The sequence below is a fragment of the Lycorma delicatula genome, chromosome 9 (genome assembly GCF_047948215.1).
Source record: "Lycorma delicatula isolate Av1 chromosome 9, ASM4794821v1, whole genome shotgun sequence".
In the NCBI taxonomy this organism is placed as follows: domain Eukaryota; kingdom Metazoa; phylum Arthropoda; class Insecta; order Hemiptera; family Fulgoridae; genus Lycorma; species Lycorma delicatula.
Genome location: NC_134463.1, coordinates 118,522,317 through 118,542,375, shown reverse-complemented (window position 1 = coordinate 118,542,375; position 20,059 = coordinate 118,522,317). Strand labels below are relative to the sequence as shown.

The 20,059-nt window shown below is 26.6% G+C and overlaps 1 protein-coding gene across 10 annotated transcripts in view; it reads right to left on the bottom strand.

Annotated features, from left to right (window-relative positions):
• The window catches only part of pHCl-1 (pH-sensitive chloride channel 1), a 1,039,090-nt gene that overhangs the window by 31,044 nt on the left and 987,987 nt on the right, over positions 1-20,059 (bottom strand). The window lies entirely within an intron of this gene.

Here is a 20,059-nt window from a genome sequence, read left to right as displayed (position 1 = left end):
TTTTTTGTATGATTTTGGATTTATTATTTTGTACTAAATTATATTTTTAATATATCACCAAAAATATAACTAATATTTTTTTCTAAGAATAAAAGAATTTTTGGGATAAATGAACTTATGTGGCCGTTATTCATAATGGGGATGTAAATTTAATGAGGTAAATTTAACTACAGAGATTTTATTAAGTTTTTATTTTAAATGTTCTTACAGTCAAAATATAGATTTACTTACTGTCATAGGGAATAATTACTCTTGTAACAAAAGAAATTATGAATATACAAATAACTTTACTTTCTTAAAATATCTTGATATAATTAATGGACCAAACTGAATTTAAGAGAAAATTATTTAAATACTTGTATATTTTCTTCATAAAGAGTTGAGGTTTTCATGGAATAAGAAAAAGATTTTCTTAAGTTAACGATTTAACTCAAAAAGTTTTACTTTAAAATAATATTGCATTTTTTAATGCAAGAAATTCCTCATGAGTAAAATTTTTTTTTGTTTAAAGATTCTATTTAAAAAAGAAAATAAACTCAATAGATCATAAGAGAATAAATGAGATTGAATTCATCATTTTAAGTGGCCAAAATTTCACTTTTATTCTTCTAAGATCCATTATTTCAGTGTTCCTGAAAGTAACTCTAAATTCAATTATTCAAGGTAGTTAAAATGCATCAAAATAAAAATTACTGTAATTAAAACATTATGAAAGATATTAATAAAATGATAAACACATTTAAATATCCAAAACAGTACCATAAAAGCACAACTCAATTTGTTTCTGCTAAACAAAATGTTTCATATAAGAATGAGGTTTGTTACTTGCGTATTATTTTTTATTTTTTACCAATACAATAAGAATTTTTATATTATCATTTATTTTAAATTAAAGTCCTTAATTTCAATTAATGTTAATATAAATGCATAAGTATTTACAAAGCCTAGCTTTTTGCTAGTTTACTTAAAGAATAGTGTTTTGCTATTAACTAAAATTAATTAATGAGCACAACATTTATGTGAATGTTTGAGAAGTTTTTTTTTACATGATCACTTTTTGCTGAAGAACTGAAAAAATCCAGTAGTTATATAGCTTCTACACACTACCTAATTATTTGAAGTAGGCATAACTAAATTAAAAAAAACAAAGAAAACAACACATTATTTTGTAAATAAAAATTATCATTTAAATTATACTATAAAAGTATCTGTCTACAACTGTTTTTAGTACTGAAGTATTGTTATCTACAACTGTTTTTAGTACTGAAGTATTGTTAATTGAATAATTTAATAAGTAACCTATTAAAATTAAATGATATATTTTAACTAATTTTTCTGTATTTTTCGAATAAAGACCATATTTTAAACAGACACAAAGAAATATTTCTTTTCCAGTTTACAACTTTAAAAAAATATTTTTTTCTTTTTCTTTTTATGTCCTTTTGGATTTCTTTTTTCTGGGTATGTCCTTTTTGATTTCTTTTTTCTGGGATTAGGTTTAATTTTTAAAGCTGCATCTCCTTTCTTATCCCAAGCTACTAGAAGGGAATGATGTACGGAAATTTGAAGTATGTAAAAAGAATTTTGTGCATGAACCTAGAATACACTGAGACTTTACTACTCTATAGAAATGGCTAATTTAGAAAAAAATCTCCTCAGTTTAAAATATGCTAAATGTTTTAATTTTATTTATAAAAAAAAAAAAAAAAAATAGTTCTAAAATATCTTTTTTGTCTAAAAGATTAATAAAAATAAAACTGTACAATCTTCATAATGAAAAGTAAAAATAAAATAAAAAATAATTTTTTTTTATCACTATTATTTATTCAGAATGATGAGAACAGAAATACAACTTGAGATATGAGCTAAACTCATTCTTTACAGCTTTATAGTTTTACGATTAACATTTTAAGAAGTACCATCCTAGAAATTGAAGGGTATAAATTAAGGTAAAATAGTTACTGATAATAAACCACATTCAATGAACTGGTTCTTACAGATCATTGAATTTAAGAATGCTGGATACTGATTCAATGCATACTGCTGGCACTCTTTAGTGGCTAATATTTATCAAAAAATTAACTTATCATTTTTATCATTCTTATAATTTTGGTATTAAAACCAGTTACAGTGATTCCACCCAATAAAAAGGCACAAACTGATTAGTTACAATAAACAAGTTCTCAAAGAATTCCTTTTGAAAATGAATAAAAAGACAGTCATAAGATTATGACTGTTTCATACAATCAAAGTTTCAGGTTGCAGTCCTTTCCTTAAATATTAAAAAAAAAATTGTCTGGCAAAGTATATTTATGAAATGGCAACAGATATTTGTTTTTTTGAGAATGAACTCCCTTTGAAGAAGCCGTAAGCCTAACTACTGTGTCATGGATTCTCAGTCTATAATTTTTAAAATATATCTCACCTTACATTCCATTAAATTTACTTTATACCTGAATACATTGGTACTAAAATATTTATAGCATAATCATAAAAAAAGAAAATTTCTAAGTTACTGCTCTGTAAGATTTTATAGCTGGAAAACAAACCTTTGTGTTGAAGTTCAGAATATGAACTTTATTTATCTACACTAAAAAAAAAATATATTAAAAAGAAATCAACTAAAAATAAATATACTGCCTAATAAATAAATAGTAAAATTTTTTGATGTGAATCATTCACAAAAAACCTCATTTATCATTCATTATAAAGATTATAATACTTTATTTAAAATTACATCAGGATTATAAATAATAAAATAATAGGACTTTAATATCGTATTAAAGTAACATGATATCATTATACCTAAGGCTTTTAGATTTCTTATCCTTAATATCTGTATGTTCAGATATTTGGGGGTTAAAGGAAAAAAGATGTTGTATCTGATAAGGGCACTAAGGCATCATTCATAAGATTTGAATAGGCCTGCAAAGTAATTATAATACTATTTAAAATAACTGCAATCATATAATGATTTCAACAAAAGTATTTAAATGATTAAGTGTCAACCTTATCTAAACTCAACAGATTTTACTTGAAGATCCTAGTAAAGGTTTAACAAAATTTCTAATTGGGTTACATATCAGTTTCTAACAAGAACTGTATACAGAAATCAATAAAAAACTATATTTTTTACTTTTAAACTCAATATGCAGATTCTATCAACAAATCAATGAGACCAGTAAGCATTTTTAATTCTAGATTATGAAATGGTTCAAAATCAAATTAATATCTTTTTATGAGTTCATTCTTTCCCAAGTATACATTCTGATCAGGCAGAGCTAGTCTTGCATGTAAATAAGTACAGAAGTGAACAAAAAGCCTCTCAGGAGAAGATTTGTAGGAGAAGATTTTGTATTGCTCTAATGAGCAGTATAGTGTCGCATAAGGACAACCTACAAGCACAAGATCATCCTCTAGTGGATGTCCTGACAGGACCAAAAATGTTCTCTGGCAAATCCCTTGATATTATAAGGGCATCCCTAGGATATAAATATGAACAAACCTGGTGACACCTCTGGGATGTGTGTGTGTGTTAAAGATATCTCATAGGACATTCTTAAGATCTGATTCTTAGTATTCCTAGATGAATCACATGACATCATAAGAGATCTGCTTACAACATCTCTACTACATCCTCAGTCTATGGAATTTATACATAACATCAGTTGGACATCAAAAGAATATTATTTTTTAAGTACCAATGGAGGGTCATGCTGACAGATTATGTGACTGAAGTTCCCATTTTTTAATGAACAGGCAAAAATGGATTATTATTTTCTCCAAAAAGTTAGTAAAAAATGCTATACTGCAGAAAATAAACATTGAAGTTCCTGGAACTTTTAAGTGCTTATTAAATTATACCATTTACTTATTTATATAGCAATGACAGACTGACACCCATTAACAGTTACTGATGGATGATAATGAATATTATAGCATGTAAAACGTGCCCATGAATATTTAGCACGTTTGATTGGAACTTGGCCCTGGAACCATCAGATGTAAGCGAAGATGCTACCATTACACCGTGGAGATCAACATTAATTATAATGTATTTCAATAATTTATTCATTATTTTTAATAACTGGTGATAATATAAACATATTCACGTAGCTGAAAAACAAATCTAAAATATAAAAAGTAATTATGCATTGAAGGAAATCAAACTTTAAAAGAAATAGAATAAGACAAATTTTGCACAACCTAATGATGACAGTTTCAGTAAAAATAGGTCGGATATGCTGGCAATAGCTTCTTCAATAATATGGAAATGCTGGGTAAATTGAAACTAACAATTTTAAGTTACTGCACCAATGTTAAATCAAAATGTACATATCTCGTGATCTAATTAGAAAAATTAAACTTTTATATAAATCTAGAACTTAGGAGAAAAAACAGGTCAACTTTTCTATTTTTCGAGAATTTTAGGATGTCATGCAGACATCCTATGTATGTAAGATATCAGCATATATGTAAGATATCAGCAGAATATCCCTACATTCTGTGATATTTCAGGATGTTTCATGGATATTTTATGATTCCTGAATTATGAATCACATATATGGGATGAGTATTGGATAACCCATGACTGTTGTATACTTCTGATCAAATCAAATCTGAGACAAACGTTTACCATTTCTGCAAAATTTTAATGCAAAACTATCTATAGCTTCTATTCCAGTTCTTTTATTCTGATGAAATTTCACCAGAAAGAATTTCAGCACTGTAAGTTATTTAAAAAAATCTTAATAATAAATCTATTTCAAACATAATAAGGCCTGCTATTATCCTTTATTTATTATCAAAGAGCTATGATAAACAGTTAATTGATAACCAGTTAAAAACAGTTATAAATAAAGAACTATGGTAAACAGTTATTGAAATAAATTGAAAGACAAGATACAGTTTAAAATCTAAATCTATCACTTCAGGATGTGATTAAGCAATTTTCAGTACAGACTACAAAAAATAACAAAAAAAAATTATACTAAGTATACATAAAAATATATGTAAAAAAAGTAAAATAATAATAATAAAAAATAATATTAATTGAGTACTAAAAAATTAATTGACAAAATAGTGGTTACACACATAATAAAACAATTGCTTTTGCTAAAATTTTAATAATAAAAAATAAAGGTAAAAAAATATGTACAACTATTGTCATTCCAGGCAATCACGTTAGAATAAATTTAATTTTAAAAACATTTTTTTCATAAATCCTAATGTCAGTAGAAGTGAAGGAATTTTTTTAACTTGATAAATGTTTTTAAGCTAAATTACACTAAATTTAAACAGAAAATGCAATTAAAAATAATTCTAAATGTAATATAATAGGGTTATAAATAAGTATTGAGGTAATTTGTGAATGAATCACCAACAATATTTGATTATGATTACAACTGAACTAACAGTTTTATAATTTAATAATAAAAACACAATAAATAAATTAAAAAATAAAATAAAAGAACATTTTGTGAAAAGTATTTATAATAAAATAAAAATAAAAGCTGCAAAAAGCATGCTATGTTATTATTACAGCCAATGCATTTTATTTACTAATAATAATAATAATAAACAGTAATAATAATAAATAATAGAATACTAATGTTATGTAATATAATTATATCAAAAATCATGTCATACATTACGTAACTGTTACGATATTCTATGTCCTAACCTTTTTATAAGCCAAGTACTGGGCAGCAATAAAACAATAAAACAAACAACAACCACCTTTATCGATAAATACTGCTTTCTATTTTAATTATATTTTTCATCACAGATATATTTCTATTTTATTTTTTTTATTAAAAAAAAACAATTAATTACTGCCATTACTTGCATTAATATGCACATTATCTAATAACTATAAGCTACAAAAAAATAACATAAAATTTTATTAGCTAAACATTTATTTTACCTAACAATACTAAGTTCAATAACACATATACAAATATAAACTATACTTTAATTTTATTAAAAAATACTTAAGACTTCTGAAATCTAATTTATTTATCTTGTCTTTAACTTTATTTAGAGAGATTTTTAAATTATATATTTTACTTTTTCTTTTATAAATGTTTCATATGACACAGGCATATTAAAAGAAAAACTTCTTTTTTGTAAAGAAGCATTTTTAATAAAATGTACTTTTTTCAAAACAATAGTTACTTTACATTTTAACCATTGAGTGTAAGTAGTTTTTTATTTTTGTAAAATGAATCGATCATGTTAAATCAAACAGTTAAATCAAAGAGATATTTATAATTCTAATTTAGCTTCATTTCATAAAAAATGAAAAATTAAGAAAAATAATAATAAATTTGTCAATAATTTCTTTGAACCAGTGCAGTTCAAGACAGATCAATAATAATTTTTAATTATTTGAAGTGTATGAAGTAAGGTAAAATAACAGTAGCTAATGCAAATTCAATGAACCGGTTCTTATAGATCATGCATATCATTGTCATTTTTAGTTACTGATAATAATAGCAGTCAACGCCACACTTTAAATATAGAAAATACAAATCTAATTGTTTATGAAGTAAAGGAATTACTCACTAACTGATAACTTTAAACACCAACTTAACCGCCAACACTATTTAAACTTTATGTAACAGCTGATAATATTGATGGTAAGAATTTGTTTAAACAAATTTAATAAATCAGTTTGCTAGGAACAACGGATAAATGTACTGAATGTCTAGAATTGACTTGAAGAAGAGTAAGCCCAACAGCAATTCACTCCTTTATATTCCATTTATTCTGGCTAGCATCCTATAACAACTGCTGATGTTTGATAATGGTAAATGAATTTTTTTTTAGCGAGTGTAAAAATGCTATACACGATCAAGTCTCAAACTCAGAACCACTAGATGAAAGGCAGAGCCGTTATCACTCCACCAGCATGGGTGGAGATCAGCATGAATAAATGACTGTGAAGAATATAAACTTAGTTTTAATAATGAAAGATTTTATTTTAGAAGTCTAGTTTTACCTATTTAGGATCTCAATAGTAGTTTGGTGTTTTATGCAACCTGAGAATAGGAACAGAATTCACAGATCGTCTTACAAATAGAGTAATACTTAATACTCTTTCCTTTTACTATTTAATACTAATAAAGATTCACACAAGAGATTGTAGCAGCTACATTGTTTAGAAATTTAACTTCCCCTGAGGATTTTATAATTATTAATTTATGTGTAGATGGTTTGTCAGTTAGTAAAAGGCACAAATCCAATGCTTTATACTAAGACGTAAAGAAGGTAATAAAAATGTAAAATTAAGGTAAAATATATACAGAAAAAGCCATTCTCAATGAACCGGTTTCCAAAAACTGCTGATATGATGAGTTTAAGTTCAAGTTTGATCACTGTGAAATGATGTTTGTGGAGTAATCCATAAAATATGTTTTACTTAAATTTTTAAATTAAAATTTGTCCAAACAAACTATTTTTAAAACAAAATAAAAAGGAAAAAATTACTGCTATTTGTTAATGAAAAAGTCTGTTTTTAGCAGTAAAATAGAATAGTTTTCTATTAATCTTAATATGTTAGAAAAATATTATTATACTCTTATATTTCAATTATTGTAATGAAGACATCCAGAAAAAATTAGGTATTTTTAAATTAGAAACCAAATACTAAATAATAAGGAAAGTTGGCTGGTGCATCTACAAAGAATGCCAATAATATCAAGAAAAATATGGGAATATAAACAAGTGGGATGAAGAGAAGTTGGGACACCAAGAACACGATGATGATTCAAATTGTGTTCTTTGAACAAGCAATTCACCAACGCTTTGAAAGAAGAATTAAAAAAAGGTTACAATTACTTATATCAAAGTGAAATTAAAACAAACATGATGAAGCATATAAACAGAAATTCTTTATCACTTTTTATCTTTTTAAATTGTTTAAACACCTTTTATTTTTTTTGAACAAATTTTATCATTGAATAGCACTGTAAAAATAACAAAACATTAAATTAGCTTACAAATATTTTGATCATTTAACAGTATGACTAACATGATCCAGATATTTTACAAAAATTTTAATTGTTGGAGATTGAAAACTAAAACAAAAATTGTTTTGAATAAGTACTAGAATGTGACTACATCTATCACAAGATAGGTTTCACAATAAGTCATAAACATGTGTATTGTTTATAAAAGAAAATCTTACAGTCTCTTCTAATTTTTGTCTAGTACAATTTATATTTTTTCTGTATATTTGTCAAAGCAATTAAAGAAAAGAGGACATAGATATAGATTTATTAAAATCAAAATGTCATCTAATAATTATTTAAAGGTTTGCCTCTTCAAAAAATATCAAGAATAACAATATTTAAATGAATTTTAACAAATTAAACAATGTGTTAAAAAATGTTTTTAAATTTTTAACACTTCAGGATACTTTAAACCTCTAATACCATGCATTATTAGAGTAATTTGAATTTAAACATTTGAAAAAGTATTTAAAATTATTTTTATTAAGAATGGTAATAATTATATATATTTTTCTTTTTTTATAGATTATTTTCAAAAAAAAGAAGCTATACTTTACAAGCACAAGAATAAAACGCATGGCAAATACATGTAATAACGTATTTGTATAAAACAGAACATGCTTCACACAATCTATTTCTTCTTTAACACAAAATATATTTAAAAAAAGCAGAAAATAGATTTCATTCAAGCATTAATAACAATGTTAATATTTTTAATGACTGTTAATTGTTGAATTCAGTTATATCAGTTTTTCTTTAAAAACAAGTTACTCATATATACTTAACACAATACATAGTAATAAGTAAATAAAAATTTGAGAATAAGATTTAAAATTTTGTTATACGATTAGAAAAAATTTAATTATGCAAAGATTTCGTTGACCACAACCGACTGATTATTTTATTACTTAAAGTTGTATGAAATTATAAACTTTTTGAGATGAAACAATAAAGTATCAAATTTATGATTTTGCAACTCATATCAAAATATTTTCAGCAGTCTGTACGTATCCTTCATCAGAGACTGGTATGTTTGTTTCAGAAGTTTCTATTTAAATTTTTTTTCTCTTTTAAACCTTTGGGACCACCATTAGGTATTACTTCAGAGGATGAGATGAATGACAAGTTTTGTAGTGTATGAAAATGTCTGACCGGGATTCGAGCCGAGATGCTACCGCACATGCCATGGAGGTTGGCATTTTTAAATATTCAGATTTAGTTAACTGTACTGACAGGATTTTAATTGGTTCTTTACATCTAATAAAAATGTATTATTTATTTGTATTTTTAGTATCACTAGGTACTAAGCTCATCGGCTAATAAAAATGCTAATAGAATTCAGTCAACTGCATTCAGTATTCTTAACTTTCTATAGAAACTGGTTTATAGAATTTAGCTTTGGCCATTGGCTTTATTTTACATTGTTTAATTTCCAACTAGGATGCTACTCCCTGTGATATTCCAAACATTACAGAACCATCAGGTTCTAAGGGGTGCATTTTATCATCTGGGCCTGTTATTTATTTTTATATTTTCTACTTTTTGGTGAATTGAGATATGGAAATGCATACTTCAAGAATTATTTTGCTTTGAAGGACCTTAATAAATTGTTGAGCTTGTTATCATTATTAAATATTTCTTTTGCTTATGTGTACTCTGATCTGAAGTATACTGTCATCTCTTGGGGCTCCCTTAAAAAATCAGAAAATGGGCTGTCAGATCATTATTTGGCACCCAAAGTATGAATCATGTAGACCAATATTTAGAAAACTAAACATGTTATCTTATTCTTGTGTTTATATTTATGGATGTCCAATATTATATTGCGTTACGTTTATGGATGTTCAATATTTATTAAAAAAAAATTACTTAGTCTTAAAAAAATAGTAATATCCCCCGCATAGTGAAACATAGACAATGAGGAAGAGGGAGAAGGATGGATTGTGGATTTTGAAATGTGAGTATGGAGAAGGAAAGAGAAAGTAAGATAAGACAGATAAAGATGAGGAATGAGGAAATAACGAACAGAATCAGAAAAGAAGAAGCACTTATGTGGGAAGTAGACAAAGAAAAGAATTGTACTGTTATAACTGTCCTTTAATTAGGACATGTGGTTAAAGGAAGTGAAATCTTGATAACTGCACTGGAAGGGTCAGTAGAAGGAAAAGGAAGCGAGGAAGAAGGATGAAGTCTTGGGGCAGAAATAATATTACTTCAAGTGTTTATATGTTAAATAATTAATTAGAATAATTTTTTATTTTTTATCATGTATTGGTATGAACGAATCAGAATAAAATATTTATTTATTTATTGGGTTGTGATCCATTTCTGGGTCATGGTTAGAGAATGTGATTAGGTTTTAGATATTTATTACTACAGTATCAAATACAAAAAAAAAAAAAAACAACATATAAAAGCAATCCATAACACACATTCAGTATTTATAAACTGTCACCCCACAGATGATCCTTGATACAATATTAGTGAAAAAAAAAAAAAAAAAACTATAATTCTACATATATAAAAAAAAATTATATACTAACACAAACAGCACACATAAATAGTAACACTGAAACGTACAGTTCAAATCTAGAGTAATTTTCAGTCAAATTCAAAATAAATTTTTATAAAAAAAAAGATAAAAAATGCCATAATAATTTTACTTGGTGTCATAAAGTAACAACACTAGTCAATGATGAAAGGTAATCAAATGTAACTGAATGACTTAGTATAGTTTATTTATAAAAAAAAATTATAAAGAAAATAAATAAGATTATAACTAATAAATTGTAATTTTTTTTTTAGACAGATTCCAGAACAAAAGTGAAATACCAAAAATGCTTAAAAGTTTCATTCTGGTTACTTGTTATATCTACATGAAATGTGTAATATTAAAGGCGTAAAGGTGAAAAGATAAATGAGCATAAATATTTTCCGAAGAAGTTTTGGTTTGCTCAGAGAAAATTAAATATAAAAATGCCAATCCCATAATACATGGGATATAACAAAGATTTTGAAGAAATTGTGGTTTTACAGTGGCATCAAGAAAGATATTACTTTTCATCTTAATCTTTTTTTAAAGTTTAATTTAATGATTATTGGGCAAATAAACACCAACAAAGTTCTTTCTTTTTCTGTATAGCCTCCAGAACCACCATAAGGTATTACTTCAGAGGATGATATGTATGAATGTAAATGAAGTAATGAAGTGTAGTCTTGTACAGTCTCAGGTCGATCATTCCTGAGATGTGTGGTTAATTGAAACCCAGCCACCAAACATCGGTATCTACGATGTAATAATCAAATCAGTATATAAAAGTAATTGCCTTTACTAGGATTTGAACCTTAGAACTCTCGTCAACTGTTATCAATAAAGTCATTATGATCACCTTTTCTTTTTCCTGTTTAGCCTCCGGTAACTACCGTTCAGATAATATTCAGAGGATGAACGAGGATGATATGTATGAGTGTGAATGAAGTGTGGTCTTGTACATTCTCAGTTCGACCATTTCTGAGATGTGTGGTTAATTGAAACCCAACCACCAAAGAACACCGATATCCACGATCTAGATCACCAATGACCTATATGCAGTCATGTTATCCACATGAAAATATAAAATTTAACTAAATACTAAAGGTTTAATAGCCAATTTCTTAAAAATAAATCTGATTTGGTACTTAATCCTCACAGAAAATCCTTAAACAATTAAGAATAAACATTGCTAGAATGTTGCAGGGGTACAGAAACTTATAGATAACGATATATAATAAAATCTAGATACTGAGCAACACAGAAATACCTGATTTTCAGAGGGGATTACACAGTCCTGTGGGTTGATCTTTTCTTCTCTTGATCATAGCCACTTTTTTAATCCTTTACCACTATTTCCCACAATATGAACCATGAAAATTAGATTAACCATTTATGAGTACGAGTAAATATTAATTTGTGAAGCATTAATTTCTGATAGTATTTTGATGGTGTGGCAGCCCTATCCTCAGAGCTACTTTTGCCGAAGGGCTGAATTGACAGGTGAGATTACTATTGGATTAAAATTGTCTTCCCTTTCCTCCTGTAATCTAATCTGATCTATATAGGAATCTAAATTTTACAATGTTGTCTAGACATACATTTCTGTTATTTTCTTTTCTTATAAATGTCGGAGGTGTCAAACTTGTATTTTGGGATAAAAACCTGAAAGACTGATTACAGTTACGCAGTGGCTTTATCTAGTCATAAGAGAGCTGGTAAAACATAAGAAAAAAAATTGTAGTTCCAAATTTCAATATCTGTTGACATAGAAGGGGAAGTCAAAAGAAGCCAAAAATTATTTATAAAAATGTTATTTTGAGTTGCTGATATATTTTTTTTCACTGTAATCTTAATAGGAAAAGGTTATATGTTACCATTTGCAACACTTTCTCATACTGTTTTCACTGTGTATAAACAAAATTGAACAAAAAATTCAGTTTTAATGTACTGTCATTTTATATAAATACCTTAAATAATTTTGATTTACCTTTAAATAATTGTTAGAATAACAATCCCTACTTTATTAATTATAGATATATAATATATAGTAAGTGATATACCCGGGAAAATTCTTGGGCTCTCATTTTTCATGCTAAAATCCAGTTTCTTTCTATTCATATACTTTATTCAAATTATAACATACTTGAAGGAATGATAAGCAGCACACCTTTTTATAAATAATAAAGAAGAATTGCACTAGCATAAACCTGGAAAGATCAAGGAAACATTAATAAACCTTGATCAGAGCAATATAATAAAGTAAAAAATTAATGATTAAAAAAGGAAGTGGTTATAATCCATACTAACGCATACAAATAACACTGTATGTAATAAAATAATGATTTTGATGGTGTTAGTTGACATAAATATTTGAATATGTACTACTTAAGCACCAATTAAAGAAGTACGCAGAAAATTCAAGTTTGTCTGAAAAATATTATTTCAAAACTCATTAACAGAGTAATATTGTACGTAAAATGAACTCTATAAATTTAATTTTAAAAATCATGAACAATTCATTTAGATTGTTCTGTAATTTTTAAAAAATAGAAAATTATGAACAATAAAGTTCTTTTTCATAGGAAAAAGCATTATACTATTTAACATGAAATTTTTGTGTACTGTAAACTTGTTTTGATTTTTTTGAAGTAGCCTAAATGTTGCTTTTTCAAAATAACAGTACAAATGGGAGTATAAAGAGACATAAATATATAATACTAATACTAAATTATTTAGCAATTGATAAAGATTCTTCAAAGCAAAATGATGACTGGTTCTTGTCCTATCTATATATGGAGTTTACCAGACATTTAAAAAAAAAATAGATTAATTTAACTTTTCAGTGAAGACAAGTTATTGAGAACATGTAAGTATAAAATCATGTATCCTTTTAATTTGAGAAAAAAAAGTTCAGCAATAAATGTAATAATTCAAATTTAATTCTACTGCCAATACAGGATTTTTTTACCTTAAATATCACAAAATACAATAGTTTAATAAAGAAAAATGTTGTAACATTTACATAAATGTTTGAAATACAAGTAACTTAATAATAATAATAATAAGAGGCAAACTTTCCACCTCTTCCAGTAAGGTCTGATGATGATATGGAAGTGGTCAGGGAATTCTGAAGACATCTGGGAAACAGAAATTGTACCTTTCTTCACCAGTTACTAAGGAAACAAAGAAATTCAACACTGGTGGTAGGGGTTTCTTGTACTCCTCAGGAGAGGCCTCTGAATTGGAGAAGTGTGGGTCATTCCAGGATGTCTCCCACTTGGTGGAGGGGGTGACAAAGGGGAAGAGGAGTGCAGATGGTGCAGAGGACCTTAAACTCTGGAAGAGGTGTTTTATTAATAACATGACTTTTTTCTTTAACCACGTTAGGTAGTTAAGCTCGCTTGTGTGGCAGCATACGAACACAAAAGTAGAAATCAAGGAGTGTTCTGAATGTGTGGACACATGGAAGATGTTTCAAGATGTTCTTGATGAAACAATCGTAGAGCCTCAGGAGGGACAATCAAGTCGGGCTGGTACAGTGGAAGAGGCCACTCGGACATATTTCACTGTCACGAACATGGTTTTGCAGACTCCAGTCACGGGTCTTGATCGAGCTGTGTCCTGGTCACATGCAGAGCTCAATTGAATGATATGGTGGCTTGTAGGGTTATGAGACGTTCACTTGACGACCTTGTTTTCACTGCTGGAAGCCAGGCCACATGGACAATTCATGAACCAGGCCAGATCGTAGTGGCCACTGTTTCATCTGTGGTGAGGCCGGTCACCTATGTAAGGACTGGCGGTGAGAGACCTGGTGTCCTTCCTGTCAGTTGCATGGACATGCACCCTGGGGTAGGGGATGCAAGGCTTCACCTGCAACATGAAGATATGGTGCCTGCTCAGTGCTGATGGGTGTCTGTGGAGGAAAGCCCCTTCCAGGAAGGATGGGAGGCTCCGGCATCCCACCATCGATGATTGAACAGGGACTCCTTTGTAGCACCTCTGGGAGAGGGACATTCCCTCCCCCAGAGACCCCAGTACCCCAGTCCTGGTGGAGGATTTCCTTGGGGGTTCCCCATTTCAGGCAAGACATATTAAGACCGGAATCCCGGTGAGGGGATCCCTTAGGAGTACTCTCATTAGAGGCATGGCATGTACTGCAAGAGTAGCGCGGCTACCTGAGTGGAACCTTGTGTTCTGCTGACGTAGTTTGAGGCAAAGGTACCTCTTCCCCCTGGAGCTGAGTTATGCTTAGATGCTGTTCTGGCTCCAGGGGGGTGGGGTAAATGAAGGTGAACAAAAAAAAAAAAAATAACTTAATAAAAAAACACATACTATAAAAGAAATTTTGTTTTACAATTGACAAAGCTCCCATCAGAAAGAAACACATCAGTTCATGAAGAATAGTGCCATAACACTACGATCCTAGTAATTTTTTTTTAAAACAACTTAATGTTATTTTGTGAAATAATACTTTATGTAGGTAATTCAAATTTTACTTTACATATTTACTTTTTTATCTTCAAAATGTTCTGTTCTTAACAAAAATGTGAACACGTATACAAACAAGGCAGCTAGCTACTTATCTACTTTATGGTATATCACCCACAGTGTAATAAATTATATAAAAGTTATCTCATAAGAAATAAAAAGAATTCAACAAATTTTAAACAGTCAAAATTTACTAATTGTTAAGAAGTAATTAAATAATATAAATATAATTAGATCAAATAATATGATGAATATTTTACAACTAAAACTATTTTAAAGCTAATTCTATAAGTTGCTATATGAAACCTAAATGCGTAACTATTTTGCACGATATTATTAACATGTAAAATCTGATAGCCTGCATTAAAAGTAAAAAAAAAAAAAAAAATAAAGTTATAAATAAAATAGAGTATTTATTCAAAAATTTACCTGAACGATGAAAAGAAATACTGAAAATCTAATTAAAATGTATACAAAAATAATTAAACAAAAACTGATTTATATTTTTTTAAATATTAATAAATGAATATTAGAATTACCTGATGAGACATAAATCTTTCTTAGAAGCAATAATAATAATAACAGCAAATATATATAAAATACTGCATATTTATATAAATGTGTCATTCAAATGCAAATGTAACAATGAAAAAAAATAAAATAAAAGATGCGAATTAAATTAATTTGTGATTCATGCTAATTGAAAAGTAAACACACATGAAATATTAACACAAATAAACACACAGAACATTCAACATGCTAAAAACAATAATGAAAAAACATATTTTTACAAATCTGTTTTTTATACATACAAAAAAATATGATATAATCTTATATAATAATAATTAAAACAAATATATTTTTTATCTCTTAAACCTCTTTTATATCATAATTATAATATCATACAAACCAGACAGGGGCAGTAATCAATGCTATTTTACATTAACATCACATCATTTTCCAGACTTTCTTAATCTAAGATAGGTTAAGTTAGTTTTTTAATCTTTTTTGTAAGGAAATGCAATATTATGTGAACCAGCTTTTCAAAGATAAAGTAACAGTGAATTCTGTAACTAAAACTTATTTTAAAGAAATAAAATATCTTTATAATCTATATGTAACCTTATGTAAAAAAATAAAATTAATAAAACTTAAAAATCTAGTAAAACAAAATATATAAATTGTATACTTTTTTATATGTAATTCAGTATAGATATAATATAAAATGATCAAGATGACAACTGATTTTTGTAACACTTTTATTAACATTTAGCTTTAATCCAAAAAAATACTGATTGTTTTTATTTAAATATTCTTATATCCTACATTTTATATTATTATCTTTTTTTACATAAATCTGTTAAAATTGATCTATATCTATATATAATTTTTTGAAAATTCAAATAATTCATCAACATATTGACCACTGTGGTAATTAAATTCAATAATAACAAATTAACAGTACCAGAAAAACCTACAAAGTGGCAGTAATGGTAGTGGAATAGTGTTGTTATTTCAAATTTTGTGGTTATTAATGTGTTGATTTCTAAATTTTTAAGTTTTTATTACGTGTTTGATGTAATTATAAAATTTTGTACCAACTGATGATGCAGGATCCCATAAAAGTTGACTATTGGTATTAGATTTTTCTGTTAACAAAAGTACTAAGGTACAGTTGAGGTTGAGGAAGTACAGTAGGTGTTACGGTTAAGTTGTTATTATTGAATATATATATGAAACTATTTATGGTTTTCTTATTGATGCTTTACTTACAGATTATTCAAGTCACCTGTCTTGAAGCACTTAATTGGTATTCCTTTAATATATGATTTTTAGTTTCTTGATTTGTTTTGTTGTGTCAATTCATATTTTCAATTTCATATTGTTTATAATTTGACAAAGAAAGTATTTAATCACAGAAGGCAGCAGGAGCAGCATTAGTTTTATAGAGTTGCGAATTTTCTTTGCTCTACAAATAGAGCAAAGATTTGCTTTAACTATGAACTGGATATTCATTTAACCAAAAGGTTAAATGAATATCTAATTCTTGTTTAGTGAATAAATTACAATTCTATGTTCATTACTATGTGACATTAATAGCTGTATGAGAGAAAGAAGTTTGAGTAGTAATTTTTTATTTAGGAAAGTTTCACTGGTAAGTACTTGAAATATTCTTTTAACTGAAAGAAAGTTACTTTAATCTAAAAGTAACATTAAATACACAATTAATTACATACTAAGATTTTTTTTTAGTAACGTCTTAATGATATTAAAATTTAAAATAAAATACATCAATACCTTATCAGTATCACAAAAGCATTAATTTAATATAAATCAATATTTTAATTATATCAATTCATAATAACATGTTATATGTATAAATAAATTTCTTATTCTGATCAGTACATAGTAATACATTATGAAGATCACATCATTAATGAGCAGATATATTATTCGTGGATAAAAAAGGAACTGTTCCAGCATTTTTACCTTGTTGAATCAAAGAAAAGTGTGGTAAAACCTTGAGCAGAGCAATCACAAAATAAACAATCAATTATGAAATAAAATTCAAAGTCATCAAAATCCATATTAATTGTTTAAAAAAAAATTAAACAATATTAAAATAAATATGTGATGATACTAAATGTAAAAAAAATAAATAAATGACAGTACAGATTATGTTAATGAAAGGTATTTGAGCATAAATTTAAGTAGTTCTTGAACAGAGTAATAATTTTTTTTGTAAAAGAATATCTTTTAAACAATCGGTGGAAAGATTTTTTAAATGGTTGTTGAATAATTTATTAGAAATGACAAGAGATACATAATAAGGCCTTTTCCCACAAGCCGAACTATTGTAATGAATTAAATAAAAATAGTTATCATCTGGTTTGATAGAGAGTTAATTTTTTTAAAAGTAAGTGACTATTTATTTTAACAAAGATTGCTCATATATATATATATATAAACAAACAAATGGATAAGTCAACATTTAAAATATTCTAAATATTGGCCTATATGATTCATATATGGTACAGTATAGGGAGCTTGGTAAACAATGACCTAACAGGTATTTTTGTGTCTTAATAATTTATTCTTACTTTTTTTGGGAGCCCAAGAAATGATGTATTTCAGATAAGTTTATTTCAGGAATACAAAAAATAAATATTTAATAATGATAACTAGCTTACTGTTTTATTAAGGTGCTTCAAAGCAAATAACATGGATTAATTTTGTGGGAATTGAAATCAATTTGATCATTGAAAGAGAATTTTTTAATTGATAAAACATCAAGAAATTTTGCTTTACGGACAAAGAAAATTTTTTGCATTTTTTCCCCATAAAGAAGAATTAATAATGGGAATTCATCCTATTAGGAAAGTTATGTCTTATCTGAAAGCATAATGTCAAGATTTTGTACAGATTATCGTCTTTAAAACTATGATTAACTATTTTAACTATGATTAACGTTTAAAACTATGATTAATTACTAAGTTTATCTGAGTCTTTTTAAAATTTATTATTTTAAGCAATGTTCAAGTTAAAAATATTAAAATAAATGCATCTCAGAGATTTTAATTAATATTACATAAACAATAAAATAGTTTTTATGATTGAAAATTTAGGAACCAAGTCAACACAGTTTATAAAAGTAAATTAAACTTACTCTCTGTTAATGATAATTAATTTGTTTAATAAAAGCATTGTCATTTTCACTAATTACTATTAGCAATCATTAGAACTTCAGTTGTGATCTAGGTCACTTTATGATTATTCTACATTTTAAATACATTTATATATCAACCATTTTTAACATTTAAATATACTGTTGAGTTGGATGTGGTATAAATACCTAGTAAAACATTTTTTTTAACTATTAAAAATTTTTAAATAACATAGTGAAAAAAAATTATGTTTAATATATATACATTCTTGGATATGTGTAACATACGGATATATAAAATGAGAGATAAAAACTACACAGAAATTCCAGGAATTAAATCATTAATGGAAAATACTGCAATTTTCTGAAAATATCAGCATCAAAGTAATTATTTAGTTTTTTTTAATGTCTGATATAATTACATGAAATTTCACTTATTTTAGTAATCTTCTAAATTTTAAATTATTTTATAATAATTATATACTTGTATATTAAGCAACATTTATTTTATACCTCTACCTATTTATCATAATGATAACGAAGTTCTCTTTTAATAACATCAAGTTTTGTTGGTTTTTTTACACTAAAATTAAGATTTTTTTTTGTTGTTACTGTTGTTATTGATTTATTTTTATTATTATTTTGTTGTTTATATTAAAATGTACAGTTCATATATTAATAAAATTCTTATTTAGTAGAGATGTCCACATAATTTTTTAAACTTTTTACAGTATAATAAAAAATGTTTAATTGTTAATGACAAAGTGAATTGAATTTACTTTTGATAACCTTGTTTATACCATAACAATTTCAATAGCACAAATTCAAATTCAGTAATAATAAAAAAAGGTTGCTCTAATGTGAAGAGCTTTTTATTTATCAATATTATGTTTTCAAAATCATAAAAGGAACTGGAAATATTATTTAAGATATCATATTATTATTTAAGTTTAAGATTGTCTGTTTTCAAGAAACTTTTAAATTTTGTTTGGTTTCAGATTAAAAGAATTAATATCTGTATATAGAGACATGAACTTATATTCTAAGTAAAATATATATAAAGTACATATTGTTGAAATATAACACCTGTTTTAAAAATTATTTCTAGATGTGTCTTTCAGTAAATGTTACTGAAAATATTTATCTTGAGTGGAGATTGGGGACAGTCATTTTACCCCGATCTGGACACTTTAATGGTCAATATCTAAAATATGGATGAAGCTATCGATACAGAATTCTTATTAAAATATTTACTGTTCAAATCTCTATTGAAACCATGTTTAATATGACCACCATCATGCCATTTAAAAAAATAAAGTTGAATTCAATGTGGCAGATTCAAGATGGTCGATAATA